This window comes from Lygodium microphyllum, chromosome 30 (assembly GCF_053477565.2).
Source record: "Lygodium microphyllum isolate KBCC chromosome 30, Lygodium_microphyllum_v1.1.10, whole genome shotgun sequence".
Lineage (NCBI taxonomy): Eukaryota > Viridiplantae > Streptophyta > Polypodiopsida > Schizaeales > Lygodiaceae > Lygodium > Lygodium microphyllum.
In genome coordinates, this window is record NC_141164.1 from 56,709,370 (window position 1) to 56,729,628 (window position 20,259).

Genomic DNA, 20,259 nt, shown 5'->3' on the forward strand with positions numbered 1-20,259 from the left:
CATCGACATGCTAGGGGGAGCTGGTAATAAAGGGACATTCTGCATCATGTTCCCTCTCCCATTAGGGTTAGCCATCGCTATCCCTTGGCCACTACTGCCATCGGCCATCGCCACATTGTTTCCCAATACTAAACCCATATTCGAATTGCCTCGAGAAGCATAGGCTGCTTGTAGTCGGGATTCCACCTCTTGTGCTTGTGTAATGGCAGTATCTATATCCCCCAAGGGGACACTACTCAACTGCAATTGGATATTAAAGTCCAAACCATGTAGGAAATATTGCAATTGGGAAGCTGCGGGGATAGGAATAGAGGTGTCCAACTTACAGAAAACCTCTTTTATCTTCTTCGTATAAGCACGAATATCCTCGTGTGATTCTTGGCGGGTCACGTTGAGTACACGCAACCAATATTGCCCACCCCTTTCAGGAGCAAGCTCCCTTCGAAAAGCTCCATAAAATGAATCAATATTCAATATGGTTCCGGCTTCTAAACCATGATACCATATAGCGGCTCTTCCTTTGAGAGTCATATTGAAGAACATCATTAAATGTCATTCTTCTTGGATGTGACAGTTAAACATCAGCTTTTGAAACTCCCTAATGTGGAGTTCCGCATCTTCCTCAACTAACCCATAAAAAATGGGTAGCGGGTAACCTAGAGCCGGCAAATCCGTCGTTCCTGCTAGGATTGCAATAGGCTATGCCATGACGAGGATTGGATTTGCACTAGGAATAAGGGACGGTGGGGTTACACCTCCCGCACTTGATGTAGACTGGGTTATGGATGGAAGGGGAGCACTAGGGCTTCCACCTTCTCCTAACTTACTACTTGTGGCCCCAAGACCACTAGATTCACTCCCTCGTAAGGGTTCAGCACTACTACACTTAGGGGAATATCTCCTAAAAATTTCAGCACGTCGCCTAGCTCTTTCATCTCTCTCTTGCTTTTGGATTTCTGCTAGATGATGCTTATCGATAAATAATGGATCAATCACAGTATCCTTTGGCATAAACTACTAGTTGGTCCCTAGACAACCAGGATTCGAGGACCACCACTTTTAAGCGGCTCCCGGCAGACGCACCACTGATGGAACCTAGAACGGGCCGGCACTGGCTCGTGCACTAGCCGGACCTCTATCTCACACGCTCAACAACCCCATGGCCTCACGGCCAGGAGCGTTGATGACACATACATTGCCTTCCTAGACATCTTTCGTTTGTATTACGTCGTTTGTAGTCCACTCTTCTCTCACCCACTACTCCTTAGAGGGAGTCCCTTACACATTGCCTAATAGCATGAAGCACAGACATAGGGGGTCCTCCAATGGCTGAATGCCGCCACCCCTTTGCGACTCTCCTACACCTTGGGGATTGGCCCCTCCATGCGTCGCTCAACATATAAACATTTCGCACAAAATCCACTCAAGGTACCATTTAATCGTATACAGGAATGTACCATTGTCCTTACTTCTCTTTCCCCTAGACCCCACGACTAGCCTATGGCTTAGGGTATCCTGTCTCTCACTCAACGTGGGTCAAGGTCCTAATGAAAGCAATTGCTGTGCATCCAGGATTTTTGATACCTTTAAATATTTTCATGATTTATGCATATTGTGGATGCTAAGTGCTCAAACAATTATGAAATCAATATTGTGTACATGTGGAAAACATCCTTTCAATGATTTTCAACTACCGTTCTTATGCGGCGTTGCACGAACCTAGCACCAAGGAAACCCTCGTGCTACTAGGCTCTTATTTTATAATAATTCACCGACCTATATGGCATGCAAACAAAAAAAACCAGCAATATTTTTATCATTTTACTCCACATTTAGACACATTTTAACCACTCTACCCTCCCATCGATCAAATGTTGCATTGTTGTATAGATTTATAAGGCATTTTGCCATCATTTTATATGTAATAAGCAGGAAAAACACACTAGAACAAGAAGGTGGGGCTGAAATGAGGTAAATCCTAATGCTTCAGTCCCCAAAAACATTCACAAACATTGTTCTGAATTATCACTAATTTTATGCATCCAAAATGCATTTTTCCCTATTTTTAGTGGATTTTTCTCTATTTTCCTTGTATTTTTCCGTATTTTTTGCATTATTTAATTACTAAAAATTGAAAATAGGTTATGGGCTGTGGCCCTTAGTTCCTTCTTGCAACAAAAATGAAAATCTAGTTGGTATTCCTATTTATTCTTCCATTTTTATGCCCAAAAACATCATTTTTCCTTGATTTTCCATATTTTACGTGTTTTAGTGTATTATTTTGAGTCACAAGATGCATGTTTTTCTGATTTTCTGATTATGAACAGCAAGTACTCATGGAAAACAACAACATAAACAATTTTTAGCCCACATGAACAACATTTTATCAATCAAAAGCCATGAAATCTCAAATTTCCTTTGAAAAATTTGAATTACCGCTTATTTGCGTGTTTTGGGTTTCATGTCCATGGCTGCAAATCTGAAAATCAGCAGCACTTCATGCTCATGACGATCACAAGTCACCATTTCCAGCCCGTGGAGCAATCCGATCAATGCCGGACAAGACTAAAATCAGAGATCTTCAAAGAAACCATCATTTGACGGGCGAAGGGTGGCGATAGAGTTAGCATACAGAGGGTAGGCAAGAGCCATTGTCAAATGGGGGGGTTGTGTGCAGGCTGCATGATGGAGGCATCAACATCATGGCGCAATTTCTGGCCGCCTGATGGCGCCTTCTTCTCCATGATTTTTTCTCATCTCTCTCCTCAAAATTTTCATGCTACATTTTAATTTTGGGCTCCCAAGGGTCATGCCCACTTTGGCCACTCTAATGTCCACCTCTTCGCATCTTGACCGTTTCCTTGGCCATTTCCCCGTTCGGACTCGGAATTGAACTCTAAAAAATCCTGGGCATCCGGCTTGGCATCCCGCATTGGCCAGTAGCTCGTGTCAACCCGCACAACTGTCTGAAAAATTATGAAAAATCAACAAGTGTCGCTCTAGCACCTTTAAAGCACTTTGGTGCTTAAAATTGTCCTAGATCGAGCCGCCGCCTTTGACGGTGAATATTTTACCCTTGATATTCATAATTTCTAGCTATTTTTAAGCACTTTTTGGCACCAAAATTCCGCTCTCACCAAGGATAAATGTTCATAATGCTCGTTCTCATTTTTACTGAAAACCAATATGTCATCAAAGAAAACAATGACATAATGCTCATTCTTCAAAAATATGTGATTCATCATACGATTGAATGTGATTGGTGTATTAGTTAAACCAAAAGGCATAACAAGAATTCATAATGTCCAAATTGAGTCCTAAATGCAGTTTTGAAAATATTAAATGTGTCCAGTCATACTTGATGGTATCTAGATTTAATATCTATTTTGCTAAATATTGCAGCTCCTTGTAGTTTATCCATGAGATTATCTACCCTAGGGATCATATATCTATTCTTGACAGTGATCTTATTTAGGGAACAATAATCAATGGATATCCTATAAGTGTTATTTTTCTTCTTGAGTAATAAGACAGGTGCACCAAAAGGAAAACTACTGGGCCTAATGAGTCCTCGGGTTAACAATTCTTCAACTTGGTTTTGAATTTCTTTCTGTTCAATTTGATTATGTCGATAAGATGCTTTACATGGTGGTTGAGAACCTAGAATTAAGTCTATTTTATGATCTTCAGGACATGTAAATTCAATTCTTTGACCTATTTTGCAAAAATAAAATTGTGTGTGCTCCCGTCATCATGTAAAACAGTCTTTTCTCTACCATGTACAAGACATTTCATAATTAATAAAGAATGGAAATTTGGCATATATACTTGGTGAAGTATCTGAAGTAGTACCGATATCGTCATCGTCTTTTGTGAAATCTTGCATTTCTTCATGGTCTTCATCTTCAATCGCTCCCAAATAGTTGATGTGAACAGTTGGCTTTTTGGATGAACAATTCACTGCTAGATGTCCAGGTTGATGGCACTTATAGTGAACTATGGATTTGCCTTTAGAAACATTATTGGTAATAGCAGGAAGTTTAGGAATGTTGGGATTTGGCTAGAAAGATGGCTTAGAATTTGGATTTGTGTTTGTTGGTAAAGCAGGGGGGTCGTGTCCAAGATTTACGGAATGAAGATGGAACAAAGCGGTTTTGATTGAATCTTCGAAAGTTAGAATTGAATTGATTTGTATCAAAGTTACCGTTATTTGAGATTTGTTGTGGTTGCTTCTCTCGTCCTCGAATTTTGTCTTCAGCATCATGGGCCAAGGAAATCACATCCTCAAGAATCGTTGCCTTAAACATGTTCACTTCCACATAGAAGTGACCAAACAAACCAAACATAAACTTGCACTTAAGGATCGCCTCAAGTACATCTTCAAGCATTCGAAGTTGCAATAAAGCATTCCAGAAACACTCGGTATATTGTGAAATACGCTGCGATCTCTTTGTTGTAGAAGATCCCACTATTTAATTGCTTTTTCGTGGAATTGAGGTGGAAGAAAATTCTATAAAAATTTCTTTTGAAAAGTCTCCCAAGTAGTAGGATAATCAATGCTTTTGCGGACAATAGTCCACCATAGCAATGCTCTATCCACTAAGTGATTAGTAACACACTTGAGTTTGTCTTTTTAGACATACTGTTCTTCATAGAAATAATCATCAAACTGACTCATAAAAGTGAGAACAATCTTTCCATCGCGTAACCTATTAAAAGTACGGAATTTGAAATTTATTTTACTTATCTTGGCTTCTTTTCGGATAGATTGTGCTTCAAGTATCGCATCAATCATGCGTCATATAGCATCTTCAGGTTGCGGTCCATCTTGATTGGTAGTAGCTCATTGAAGTGTGGCTAATTGAGCTTGCAAAGTTTAGCTCTTCTTTATTCCTCTTAAAGTTGCATCATAATTAGGTCCAATTTTTTCTCCATCGTTGGTTCTAGTAAATCACCTTCGGCCATAAAATCTTCAATATTTTGATTGGTCATCCTGTAAAATTTCAAACAACCTCACACACTCGAAATCTTATTAGCGGGATGAATGTCGAGTTTACAAGGCTTGCTCTTTTTTTAAAAAAATAGCTTTTAGCGATATTTCTTCTTTGCAGATACGAAAGTTGCTAAAATTCTTCTTCGAAAAATTCTTTGCCTGTAAAGACTACGTATAGCAATCTACTTGCTGGAAATTATCTCTCTCATAGCACGTGTGTGAACAGAGGCTTGCAGGGAGGTTGAAACAAGTTCGGGATAAACTCAGTGTGAATGCCCGCTTAAGAGAAGATTTTAACTTGAAAATTTTAAGCCTTAGTAAGCTTAAAAGAAACTTAAGCTTTAGTTAAAAATCTTAAACAATCGATTTTCTGGCAAGCAGGATGGTAGCAGCTTTTCATTGACGTCGACTCTATGGCGAGTATGTCCTCCCATCATCGACATTGGAAATTGTGGGCTTAAGCTTTTAAGCTTAAGGAATAAGCTTCAATAATTAATATTAAGCTTAAGAAATAAGTAACTTTTCTTCTGATAAGAAACAACTTGACAAAGAGGCTTCAGAAGTGGTCCTCTACCGTCAAAGGGAGGTCCTTCACGATCCAACAGCACAGTAGGGGTTCTTCACCACTAGGAACATGCTGGTATTGACAAATTGTTATGAGACTAACTGTAGAGCCTATTCGTTCCAAGAGCTTTGCGTTCGTGCGAGATAGTAAGTGATTGGAAGCCCCAGATCTTAGCTTTGCTCTGATAGAACTGATGCGCAAATCACATACTGTATGCATACGTAGCGAGTGCCGAAAGGTCCCCAAGAACAAAGAACTCTACTTTAAGCTCAAAATTCAAGAGAATAGACTTACACGACATGAGGCAAAAAGACCAATTGGGTACAATCTCTCCCCATGCCTTGTGTGAGTACTCCATAAAGCATGTATTTAATAATTTATTCATCTCCAAGCTCAAAAATAGCCTAATTTTACAATTAGTATGCTCTTTTTTTTTCTTTTGTCCAAATAAAGAATAAAGCGGTTAGGGAGCCCAAGAGTCGGACAGTGTCCAAATACAATGTCCAATAATGAATATTTAAATCGTGTGTCCATGTGCATATAAAATAATAAATATATATCAAGCGCTTCAATAAATAAGTATACTAAAATAAATATTAACGCCATGCCTAAGACGCACGCCCATCAAAAATGATAATTTCTTCTAAATAACTTGAATACACACTATCGTCCAGTGCTTCCCAGTGCCATCGCTACCTGCTTTACACATCAACTGAAGCATTCACAATTGTTAGAAAATAATAAAATTAAATTGGCAAAAGCGAATAAAATAAATATTATTGCCATGCCTAAGACGCACGGCCATCAAAAATGATAATTTCTTCTAAATAACTTGAATACACGCTATCGTCTAGTGCTTCCCAGTGCCATCACTACCTGCTCTACATATCAACTAAAGCATTCACAATTGTTAGAAAATAATAAAATTAAATTGGCAAAAGTGAATACCTAACAGTCTTTCAGCTACAAAATAAATAAATAGGTTGGAGCTTTGTCCTAACCTTAATTTAATACAAGTGCACACTTTAAACTCATAAACATCCATTAATTTAAATATGTATTTTGTTGAATCACCCGCTATGGAATAACCCACTTGCACATTAAATTAACGTGACGCTCAAAAAGGACATGCGTCCCCATCAACTTTTTACACAAGGAATCCATATTGTATACAATATAATTTTATGAAATCCACTGCAAAACCTCAAGGAATCCACCATGGAACATGCCTCCTAGCATCAATTACATGTTGGTTTATGCTAGAAATGTATTGAAACAATGTCTTCCAAGCAAAAAGACAAATGCAAGGCTAAGAGTGCAAGAACAACTTGGTTCATTGAAGGGTGAAGGAAGGTCAGCCGTGAAGTGGAAACATGAGTGGAAGCAAGAGCTTCAGCAAAGCGAAAGGTTATTGGAACCAAGTGGATCTGGAAGGTAAAGCACAAGGTTGATGGTACCTTTGAAAAGTACAAAGCTAGACTGGTTGCCTAAGGATTTTCATAGGTTGAAGGGTTTGATTTTCTTTGCCCCAGCTGCTGGAATGACCACTATTCGCACAATACTTGTAGTGGCCGCTCACAAGCAGTGGCCAGTTTACCAAATGGATGTTAAGTCAGCATTCTTAAATGGTGGCCTCAAGGAGGAGGTATACATGGCTCAACCACCAAGATTTGAGGCCCTCCATTCTAAAAACAAAGTATGTAAGCTGAAGAAGGCATTGTATGGACTAAAACAAGCCCCTAGAGCATGGTACCAGTGGATAGATAAGTTCTTTTAAGCTTAAACTTCAAAAGATGTGCCTCAGATGCAAACTTGGGCTTGTTGCACTATTGTTTGGGGATTGAAGTTTTGCAAGAGCCAGGAAATATCTTCATCTCTCAAAAGATGTATGGGAGATCTTGAAAGCATTTGGCATGACCAAGTGCAAGGAGATAGCTACACCTATGGAGGTGAATGCAAAGTCATCCATTGAGGATACATCAATACTAGACACCGGGAGGTACAAGAGGTTGTAGTCTGATCTACTTGTGTAATACCAAACCAGATATCAGTTTTGCTATCGGTGTTTTTTGGAGGTTCTCAAACAAATCTCATGAGATTCATTGGAAAGTTGGGATGCGAGTGCTTAGAAACTTGAAGGAAATTCTTGATTATGGTATCACATACAGTTCCGAAACTTCTCTTGTGGAAAACTGTGACTCAGATTGGGCACAAGAGACAGTGATTTTAGGAAGTTGGTTTCTATTTATTGTTTCTCTTTATGTTCAAGAATTTTCTCTTGGATTAGTAAAAAGTAGGCCAATAGTGGCATAGTCTTCTACCAAAGCAGAGTACAAAGGCAGCTTGTTTTGCTACATGTGAAGCAGTATGGTTGAGAAGGATCCTATGGCATATGGGAGTGCAGGATGAAGAAACAATTGTGTTGAGATGTTACAATCAAAGTTGCATTGCCATTGCCAATAATCCATTGTTTCATGTGCCCACCAAAGATATAGAGATCAAGTATCACTATGTGTGTGATTTGATCGACGATGGGATAGTGAAAGTGGTCTATTGTCCAATAGAGGAGAATGGAGTGGATATCTTCACCAAAGCACTTACGAAGGATCTGATTCAAGTTCATCTTCAGAGACTCTCAGCATTGGGCCGAGGAGATAGTTCATTGACATTGAGGGGGGTGTCAGATATGCTCAATGCCCCACCCTTATAAGGTGCCACCAATGATCCATGGTGCTTAAAGTTCTAAGGCCCCCATTATGAGGAGAAGCCATATGTGAGTCTAGATATTAGTTGAGTCCTGTATTGTATTTCAAATGAGGTCTATGTGACCGAATGGCAAAAAGGTGATTGTTGTGGGTCTAATCTTTGGGTTAGACAGAGTAGTTAAGCTAGTAGTAGCAACTCAATTCACATTGCATGGAGTTGCAAGGTAAGAAAGTTATCAGGGGCCCCTATTTTAGGGTCCGAAGGGGGGTCATGGAATTTTTCCTTGGCGAAATAGTGGAGGCTCATATGGTAGGTCGGTCAGGTCGACTGAACTACCTTTGCGGGCTATAAAAGCTAAAACCCATTCACAGCCATCAATTATCTATCTGTCACCCAGTTAGAGTTGTTATAGCTAGCCTTAAGCTCTTCACCTATTTTCTGTCTAGATTGCCATCTGAGCTTCACAGTGGAAGTGCATGGGTGGATAGTGCCATCTTTGTATCAATTTTTTGGAGTGAAAGATAATTTTTATTCTTCTCTTATCTGTTCTGTACTCTCTATCTCTTTCTAAGATTCTATTCGTTGCGCCATGTAATTTTTTTCATAGGCTATCTAGCTGGATCTACGAGAGCAAGGGATTCTTCTCCTGAAAGATAAGTGTGCTTAACTCAGTCACTTTCTTAGGCTGCCTATGCATCGTGTGTTCATGGAAGACTATATCATGGATGTGGATGACTTTTCATGTTTGTGGATCCCAAAGATGATAATCCATCTCACCTGCATCTCCATGGCCAATGAAAATGCATTTCACACTTTTCAAATCCAACTTATTATGCTGGTCCTTGGGCACATGGTAGAAGGCCTCACATCCAAACATAGGCAAATGAGCATATGAGGGAGGTTTTCCTTTCCATACCTCCTCTACAACCTAGGAGTCAATACCACTGTAAGGTGAATCAGCTGACTGATGCGAAGAGGCATATTCCACGGTGGATTCCATAAAACTATATTTATTTGTTGGGGCTCGTACAGAAGGTGGATTCCTTGTGCAAGAAGTTGATGGGGATGCCTATCCTTTTCAGGTGTCATATTAATTAAATGTTCACATGGGTGATTCCACAAAATACATATTTAAATTAATGGATGTTTATAAGTTTATAGTGCACTCGTATAAAATTAAGGTTAGGACAAAGTTCCAACCTATTTATTTATTTTGTAGTTGAAGACTGCTAGGTATTCACTTGTCAATTTAATTTTTATTATTTTCTAAGAATTGTGAATGCTTCAGTTGATGTATAGAGCAGGCGGTGGTGGTATTGGGAAGCACTGGACGATAGCGTTACCTAGAAGAAATTATCATTTTTGATGGGCGTGCACCTTATCATTAAATGTGCGGCGCTTATATTTATTTAGGCGCGCTTATTTATTCAAGTGCTTGACAAATATTTATTATTTTGTATGCGTATAGATGCACGGTTTAAATATTTCATTATTGAACATTGTATTTAGGCAAAGCCCGACTTTTGGGACACCCAATCGCTTTATTCTTCATTTCGAAAAAAGCAAAGAAAAAAGATAAAGCATGCTAATTGTAAAATTGGGCTATTTTTGAGCTTTGAGAATAATAAATTTATAAATACATGCCCTGTGAAGTACTCACATAGGGCATGGGGAGAGATTGTACCCAAATTTTCTCTTTTCTTCATGTCGTTCAAATCCTCCTTCTTGTTTTATGAACATTTAGTAGAGTTCTTTTGTTCTTAGGGACCTTCCAACGCTCGCTATGTACACCAGAGGTATCAGAACGAAGCTCAGATCAAGGGCTTCCAATCCCTTACCATCTCGCGTAAAGGCAAAGCTCCTGCAACGAGTGGACTCTACAGGTTGTCTCGCAACGAACCGTCAATTTCAGCGTGTTCGTGGCTGTGAAGAACCCCTTGCTATGCTATTGCATCGCGAAGGACTCTCTGGCAACTACTCCCGAAAGTTTCAATAAGCCCATGTTTGTATCTACACTAACAGAGCCAATTTTCAAAAAGCACATTGTTATACACTGTCTACATGGAAAAAGTATTCGTTGGAAGAAGACCTTCATCAATTACCATAACCGCAGAGAAGAAATATTGTAAAAATACTTTTTATAAAAAAAAAGCAAGACTTTAAACCTAACCATGAGCTATGCTCATCCCTCTAATGAGATTTCGAGTGTGTGAAGTTGTTTGAAATTTTGCAGGATGTCCGATCAAACTATGGAATAATTTATGGCCGAAGGTGATTTACCGAAATCAATGATGGAGCAAAAATTGGACCTAATTATGATGCAAATTCAAGAGGAACAAAGAGCACATCAAACTTTGCAAGCTCAACTCGTTACTCTTCAATGATCCACTATCGATCAAGATGGACCGCAACTCGAAGATGTTATATGACATACAATTGATGCGACACTCAAATCACAATCTATGAAGAAAGAAGCCAAGATAAGTAAAGGAAATTTCAAAGTCCATACTTTTAATGGGCTACCTAATGGAAAAATTGTTCTTTCTTTTATTAGTCAGTTTGATGATTACTTCCGTGAAGAACAGTATGCTAAAAAAGATAAACTCAAATGTGTCACTAACCATTTAGTTGACAAAGCATCATTATGGTGGACTGTTGTCCATAAGAGTATTGATTGTCCTACTACTTGGGAGGCTTTTCAAAAGAAATTTTTGCAGAATTTTCTTCCACCTCAATTCCATGAAAAAGAAACCAAACAATGGGATCTTCTGCAACAAAGAGATCGTGAGCCTATTCTGCAATACATTGAGTATTTCTGAAATGCCTTATTGCAACTTCGAATGCTTGAAGATATACATGTCTGGTCTGGTTGGTCACTTCTATGCGGAGGTGAACATGTTCAAGCCAACGACTCTAAAGGATGAGATTTCTCAAGCCCATGATGCTGAAGACAAAATTTGTGGACGAGAGAAGCGAAAACAATAATTTTCAACTAACGGTAACTTTGGTACAAAGCAATTCAATTCTAACTTTCGAAGATTCAATCAAAATCGCTTTTTTCCTTCTTCTTTTCGTAAACCCTAGACACGACTCCTTGCTTTATCATCAAACACAAATTCAAATCCTAAGCCATATTTCCAACCAAATCCCAATATACATAAACTCCCAGCCATTATCAATAATGTTTTCAAAGCCAAGTCTATAGTTTGCTACAAGTGCCACAAACCTGGACACCTAGCGGTGAATTGTCAATCCAAGAAGCCAACTATTCACATCAATTACTTGGGAGTGACTAAAGATGAAGACCATGAAGAAATGTCAGATTTCATGGAAGATGATGACGATATCAGGTACTGCTTTAGATAGTTTACCAGGTATGCCAAATCCTCATTCATCATAAACGATGAAATGTATTGTGCATGGTAAAGAGAATATTGTTTTGTATGATGATGGGAGTACACATGACTTTATTTCTACAAAATTGGTAAAAGAATTAAATTTACATACTATTCCAACTCATTATCGCATAAAAGTTGCATTCTTAGGCACTAGATACAATGGTACACAAAAATTTTATGATTTAGAAATTAAAATTGGTGATTATGTTGAGCGCAGAAATTTCTTGGTTGTGCCTTTGGAAGCTAGTGATATTATTTTAGGAATGCCTTGGCTTCACAATTACAATCCTGATATAGATTATTCTACACATTCAATGAAAATTTATTCTAATGGAAAACAAATCACATTACATGGAACACACACCTTAGATAATTTTCCATTGCTTAGTCACACACAAGCTAAACGTGCATTAGAAAAAGGTAGCAAATCATACTTAGTATGGGTGAATGAGACTAAAGCTAAGGAGAATCAGATGCATCCTAGGCACGCACAATTTATTTCACAATTTAAAGATTATTTTGCTACTGATTTATCCCCTGGTTTACCACCTACACGTGTTGAAGATCATAAAATAGATTTAAGCCTTGGTTCTCAACTACCATGTAAAGCACCTTATAAAAACAATCAAATTGAACATAGATAAATCCAAGCCTAAGTTGAAGGATTGTTAAACCAAGGACTTATTAGGCCCATTAGTTCTCCTTTTGGTGCATCTGTCCTATTAGTCAAGAAGAAAAATAATACCTATAGGATGTGCATTGACTATCGTGCCCTAAACAAGATCATTGTCAAGAATAGATATTTGATCTCGAGGGTAGACCACCTCATGGATAAACTACAAGGGGCCACAATAGTTAGCAAGATAGATCTCAAATCTGGATATCATCAAGTATGATTAGATACACTTGACATTTTCAAAAGTGTATTTAGAACTCAATTTGGTCATTATGAATTCCTTGTTATGCCTTTTGGTTTGACTAAGCCTCCATATTGGTTTTCAATAAGAATGAGAATGAGCATTATGAACATTTATCTTTGGCTTTCAAATTATTGAAAGAGGATCAATTATATGCTAACCCTGAAAATAGTGAAAATTTTCAAAACCCAAATTGAATATGGGGATATGATGCCAGGAGGTATATTCCACAGTGGATTTCATGAGACCACGGTGGATTCCATGAGTTTTTTGAATTCCACATTGGATTCCGTGAGGTTTTGCAGTGGAGTCCATAAAACTATATTTATTTGTCAAGGCTTGTACACAAGGTGGATTCGTTGTGCGAGAATTTGACGGCGACGCTTGTCTTTTTTGGGCGTCATATTAATTTAATGTGCACGTGGGTGATTCTATATCGGGTGATTCTGCAAAATACATATTTAAATTAATGAACGTTTATGAGTTTAGAGTACACTCGTATTAAATTAAGGTTAGAATAGAGATCCAATCTATTTATTTATTTTGTAGGGAAAGATTGTTAGGTATTGACTTTTATCGGTTTAATTTTATTATTTTCTAAAAATTATGAATGCTTCACTTGATGTATAGAGGAGCCGTTGGTGGCATTGGGAAGCACTAGGCGATAGCATGTATTCAAATTACCTAGAAAAAACTATCATTTTTGATAGGCATGCGCCTTATCATTAAAGGTGTGGCGTTAATATTTATTTAGGTGTGTTTATTTATTGAAGCGCTTGACAAATATTTAATATTTTGTATGCGCATGGGTGGCGTGGTTTAAATATTTCATTATTAGACATTGTGTTTGGGCACAACTCGACTTTTGGGACGCCCAACCACTTTATTCTTTATTCGGACAAAAGCAAACACAAAAGCTAAAGCATGCTAATTGTAAATTTGGGGTATTTTTTAGCTTTGAGATGAAAAAATTTATAAATACATGACTTGTGAAGCGCTTACACAAGACATGGGGGGAGATTGTACCCATTTTGTCTCTTTTCTTCATGTTGTGCAAATCTTCCTCCTTTTTTTTATGAGTATTTAGTAGAGTTCTTTTGTTCTTGGGGACCTTCGAGCGCTCACTATGTACGCATACAGCATCCGATTTGCGCACTAACGCTTAATTCCTTTCTCATAAATTTTTTCTCAAAGGCACATGAGACATGCTCACCCCCTTTATCTATCCTACATCTCCTAATGAGTGACAAGGAATGGGTCCACATACATCTGAATGTACAAGAGCCAAAGGCTCACCCATGTGTTGTTGTCGTGTTAGGGGTTGAAGGTCTACCACCGGGGTTTTGAGTAGAAGAAGAGTGTGGGATTCAAGGTTTGGAGAATGGGGGGGAAAGATTGGGGTTTGAAAAAATTCGGGTTTTTAGAAATGACTTAGTTGAAGAAGAAGATATCAAGCTTTTTCTGTTTATTTAGCATACATGAATGGAATGAATGACTTTGTCTTGATCACATCAAATGCATTTGGGAATAATAAGCCATTACATAAGGGATAATCTTATATATAAACCAAATGCATGTTCCAAATGCAAGCTCAAACGGTTTTTATTTCATGTACATGGATGGATAACAACTCCAAGAAACAAGTATTTTGATGGTAGACTCAAGTACATTCAAGGCATAGTTCAAAAGCTCATGAAATGCATTGGTTATGTTTTAAAATAGTAATTTCTAGCCCATAATCAAGCTCCTAAAGTGTACATAAACTCAAAAAAAAGCTCCTCTAATCATTCATAAGTAAAGCCCTGAGAATAAGAGGTCAATTTCTTCTATTACAACTTGATAGATCTCTTGTTTATTCATAAAAATGGACTTGTTTTTTCAGCCCATAACAACCCTATTTATGACTTGTTTTTTCAGCCCATAACAGCCCATACACCTTCAAAATCCTCCCCTTTGCTTGCCCCAAAGCCACTCAAGTACTTGGGTACAAGACAACCTTCATTGGACCATGAATAAGGTTAAAAAAAAGGGAGAAAACGTACATAAGAGCAGGCTGAATACTTTTCTCTCAGGTTTCCCCCTTTTATAGACTGTCATACCGTTTATTTTCGTCATACCAAATGGACGGGTAAGAGGAGCTCTCACCTTTCTTGTTTGTATCTCCTTCTTCAGCTCCAGTTTGCCTTCAGTTTGCATGTTTTGGAGCATGCACCATAGCCCACAGCTCTTCTCTAGTTGCCACAGGTATGCAGGCCCGCTTTCTGTGCCAAAAAATGCAGGCTGCATCCTGCTCAGCTTTCACTTATAACATTGACCACTTAGGTCACTTACAGGTCATTTTAGTCCATTACTCCAGGTCCCCCATGAACCTAGTGGACTTTTGGCACTTTTCTTGATTTCTAACCAAATTTTCAACTAAATCAATGTGCCTTAGCCTGCAAACTGTCAATTACTTCCAGCTGATCAAGTTGTGGGTTCCCAGAGACTTAGTTTTTTTATCAATATACATGGTACAACTGAAAATTGTATGCAAAATACAAAAGAACTTATGTAACTAAGTGATATCTAAGTTGGTTATTGGGTAACAATGACTCAGTTATGTATGAAACTTCCTCATATAAATCCTAGTAAAGTTCTTCTGTGTTCATAAGAATCCCATGATTTATATTATGAACAATAAGTTCTTTGACATTCACCCCCTCCTAACGTGCACATCCTCTGACATGTGCCATTTCACAGGATTACAGGTTTAAGGAGGATCTTCTTCTGACATATCTTCATCTTCATCCTCTAAGTCTTCTTTATCTTGCTTGTCTTCAAGTAGATGGCTCATATCTAAGTTATCAAGCTCATAAGTTGAAGATTCTCTCTGTTTGAAGAGCTTGATACGTTTACCAGCTATTGGTACTTTTACCATGGTTCCATCCATTTCAGCCAAAGTATAAGTAGCATTATCATGTACTACTTTTACTACATATGGACCAAACCATCGCTTGGCTAGCTTCCTATGAGCACTATATTGATTGTCTAGGCTGCTATCATAGATAAGTATCCAATCATTCTCTTGAATAGCTCTTGGATGGAGTCAATGATGCTTGTCAAACCTCTTCTTATTCTTTACTCTTGCTGCTTCAGCCTTTCAATGGCTGTCTTGACATCTTCTGGCCTTCTTTCAAGTTGCCTTATGTGCAAAGTCAGCAACTCTTCTCTATTTATGCCTTCATCCCAAGGCAAGATACTCCATGTGACAATAGACTCCTCAATAGGAATAATAGGTGCTGCCCATATATCAGTTCAGTCGGCATATAACTTGTTACTACACTATGGGTAGTTCTATCAGCCCATAATGCGAATGGTAGCATTCTAGGCCATTCCCTCATCTTTCCTTTGCGAGATTTCGCCAATGCTTTAAGAATTCGTTGATGACCTCTTTCGCTCTTACCATTGCCTTCAGGGTTGTAGGCTGATGTAAGAGATAACTTGATTCCCAATTGAGCAAAGAAATGGCGAGCCTCATCGGCATCCAATTCTCCTCTATTAGTAGTTACTTTGGCAACACAGCCATACCTGCAAAATACTTCTTCAAGTAAAAATCTACAAACGGTTTCAGTAGATTTTGTTGTCAAGGTATTTCCTTCCACTTGATTTGTGAGATCTTCTCTAGCAAGTACTAGATATTCATGTTCCAAATTCCTGTAGGCATGGTTACTAGATCAATAACCCATCTATAGTGAATGGATAAAGGAAAGGTAGGCTAAAGCCCATCTCTATGCTTAACCATAGAGTACATTTGACAAACATGACAAGATTCAACAAAATGCTCAATGTCTTTATATATGTTTTGCCACCAAAATTTCTCTTTTATTTTGGCATGCCTCCAAAGGTAGCCATCTTTGAGAAAAAAGCCATAAGCTTTTCTCTTGAACTCTTCATTAGTCCAATCTTCCTTCTTTGTCATACTGCTCAGAAATTGGCTAATTTTTAGCCAATCACCTACGTAATATTCTTCTTTAAAGTATGAACAAACCATAACAAAACATTGAGCATGTTGTCTATTAGATGCCCACTGTCCTTCTATGGTTGTTTCTTCCTTCTTTGCTAATGTAAAATTTGTTTAAGTAGTTGAACCTGTTGTACTTGTTGTAATTAATGTTGTACCTCCATTTTTGATAGCTAAGCGATCATTAGGTAGTACAGCTGTACTTGCTATTTTCAGATCTAAACCTGCAATTACAGCATCATGTTTAGCAAATATAGATTCTGATTCTTCCTCATCCGTCATCTTCTCTTCATCCTTATATCTGGCATGCGAAAGCATGTCAGCAACTGGATTATCTCTTCCTGCAATATGTTTCAAATCAGGATTTAAGGATTTAATATAGGCTATCCATCTTAGCATAGCTATGTCGGGAGTGGAACAATTGGCAATCATGCCCAAGAGTGGAAGGCAATCTGTTTAAACTATTACATGTGTGCCCATGAAGTACTCCCGGTCACATTTCAATGCAATTACTACTCCCCAAAGTTCTCTTTTAATTTGAGCATACCTTCTTTGTCGTTCATTAAGAACCTTTGCTCCAAAGCGAATTGCATATATGTTGCCTTCAAGGTCGTCTTGACCGACTGCCCATCCTATTCCAATAGAACTTGTGTCCACTGTGAGTATAATAGGCTGTCCATTAGAGTAATTAGCCCTCTTTAAGGTGGGGGCTGAAATCAGCAATTTCTTCAATTTTCGAATAACTTGAGTATGTTCTTTTTCCCATATAAGCCTTTGGCCTTTTCTTAGCAGTTGATAAAGATTTTCAGCAACATAAGCAAAATGTGGGATCCAAATAAGGTAGAAGACACATGCACCAAGAAATATTCTCACCTCCGAAACATTTGTGCATATTTCCCGCATTTTGCTGATAGCATCAATCTTGGTTGGAGAAGGCTTTCGGCCATATGGACCACACATATGCCCTACCACAAGAACTTCTTCGACTCCAAAAACAAATTTAGCACCTGAAAGAGTAAGATGGACTTCTTCTAATTTAGAAAAGATTTGAGCACGATCATTAATATGATCAGAAACAAACTTGCGACATCCAAGTTCATTGAGTTCTTCATTCTTTTCATGAACTTCACATCCTTTGATTGGTACATCATTAAGGAAAGGAAGAGTTAGTTGGAAAATATAATCTCTCAATACTTTATGCATGGCATTCATCATGTGAGCTACTGAATTTTTAGCTCCTTGAGGTAGAGAACACATGCGGACTAAACCAAGAGGCGTTTTCATTGTGGTAATGTCTCGGCTCTCCAAAGCAAGTTGAAATTGGTCATAGCCCGAATATAAATCTCCCATGGAATAAATTTCTCTATCTGCAAAAGCCTCAGCAAATTTATCAACAATTGGCCCTGAACCAAAATTTCTAATAGTGACTTTATTGACAGGCTATAAATCTTGAATGAATTGCAAAGATCCACTCTTCTTAGGAACGATAAGCCATCGGTTGGAATATGGAGCTGAAGATGGCTCCAATATTTTCATTTTTATCTTTTCATTTAAAAGCTCCAGTAACTTAGGCAAATGAGCCCTTGGTACCAGAATTGGTTTAAGATTCCAAGGAATGTGTGGGACCGTGAAAATCACCATTGGTGCCACAATACTTGGATCCACACAACTAATTTCATGTGGCTGAAATGAAAAAGATTTTCCATGTTTCTTTAACATCTGCATGAAGATTTGCTTTTCACCTGGCAAGAGAAAAGAGTCTTCACCGATTTTCAGCTCTTGTAGACTTTCAGTTGTAAATTGGTGACCAATATCTTTGGGATTACAAAGGCTTGGCTGTTTGGATGCCCTTTCTGTCAGTCCTTCACTTTCGGGTGGTAGAGGAGTAGCCACCAGCTTGACCTTTTTGTCAACTATCTTATATTTTGTTTCTACTCTTACCTCATCCTTGTTTGGCTGCCCAAAAGCTTCTTGATCTGCAAATTCTTGAATTATGTCATACATATCCAATGTGCATACCTATATGGTCTGATTTCCAGCTTGATTTTCTACATGAACAGCTGCATATATTTCAACCAATGTATCATTATAAATCAGCCCATGAAATAACCCTAAAATTTCTTCATCTTTAGGCAAAACATCAATTTACTTCAGCTCTCGTTCCACATGACATCAATGCTTTCTTTCAGCCCTATTCATGGCTGAAAACTGCTTATAACAACCCACACCGTTGGCCGTAAAAACCTGCAAGTCAGCTTTTGGCATTGCCCCCTTTACATGTGGAGGCAGTTTGTCATAACATGAGGCACCACCATAGCCTCCACTTATAGCAATGCTACCCGAAAACCCTTGAATTCTCAGGAATTAGGAGATATAGCATGATCTCTCAATCGATCTCTATTCCGGTGATGATTTACACATACAGTAAAAAATTGGATAGCTTTGTCATTATCCTTACTTCTTATCCGAGCATATGATGAACCATCATCAAGGGCCTTTGTCTCCAAATGAGACTCAAAAATAAAAGGTTTTCCAAGAATGATACGATAGCTGCAGGAATCTTAAACAAAGAAATGAAATTCATCTTTTACATTACCAATAGTAACTTGTACATAAGGGCATGCTGCATAGAGATCGCCAGAGGAGTTATTGGCTACTTTCATGCGCCATCCTGGGTCCACATCTATGGGCCAACCGCCATTCTCATAGAGACTTCTTAACATGACATTGATTTCTGAGCCATGGTCTATAAGGGCAATGCATGGAGTCTCTTTTTCTCCAATATTAACAACAGTTTCGGTGGTCGCCCTTGCCCAATGGGTACGGGAGTAATGACTATTAGGAATAAAGTGAGCATCACTTTCTTCTTGCATGTTGTAAAGATGAGCTTCTTTCTTATGCATGGGCTGTACTTTGGATTGAGAAAACCCCACCATAACATTTTCTTCAATAGCTTCTTCAATTTCTGCTTCATAGATGTCTTCATCTTTGGCTTCTATGGTTGCAATCGATTCTTTGATTGCCTTCAATCGAATCCCTTGAGTTTCCAGCTTCTCTTCATCCTGCAAATACACATGAAGTGCTTGCAAAAAAGCATACACGGATTCTTTAGTTTCCTCACCAACATATTGTCTTTTTCATTTAATTACATCAATTATTACATCATGAAATCCTCATTTTGCAATTCTGAGAATTTCACCTAATGTACATTCAATTCTACTTTCAAGAATCCTTTTTTCTAGGATCCACTTAAGATCCGTTGTAGTCTCTATGTCAGATTGCAACTTGTAGCTAGGATGTTTGCCTTTTCTTTTTCCTTCCATCTTCTTTGCTTGAGGGGCATCTCCCATATCAAGCTCTGGTAGTGTGGATTTTCAGCAGCCTTCTGCTGATCCGGTTTACTTTTTGTCATGTGTTTAGTTGGCCCCAAAGAAGAGGGACAGGAAACATCTTCATCTCTTCTTCTATTTTCTTCTACCATAGCTTCATGGTTATTAATTTCCGCTAACCAAGCAAAAGCTGAAAATGAATCAACTGGCTCGGTCCATCCAGTTCTTCCTCGAATGCATTGACTGGCAGTAGTTAAATCTTGTTTGGTTGCCTTACTTTGCTCCATGCGATCTAAGGCCTGTATCCACACTTTAGATTTTGCATTAGTTTTACATGCTTTAACAATTTCA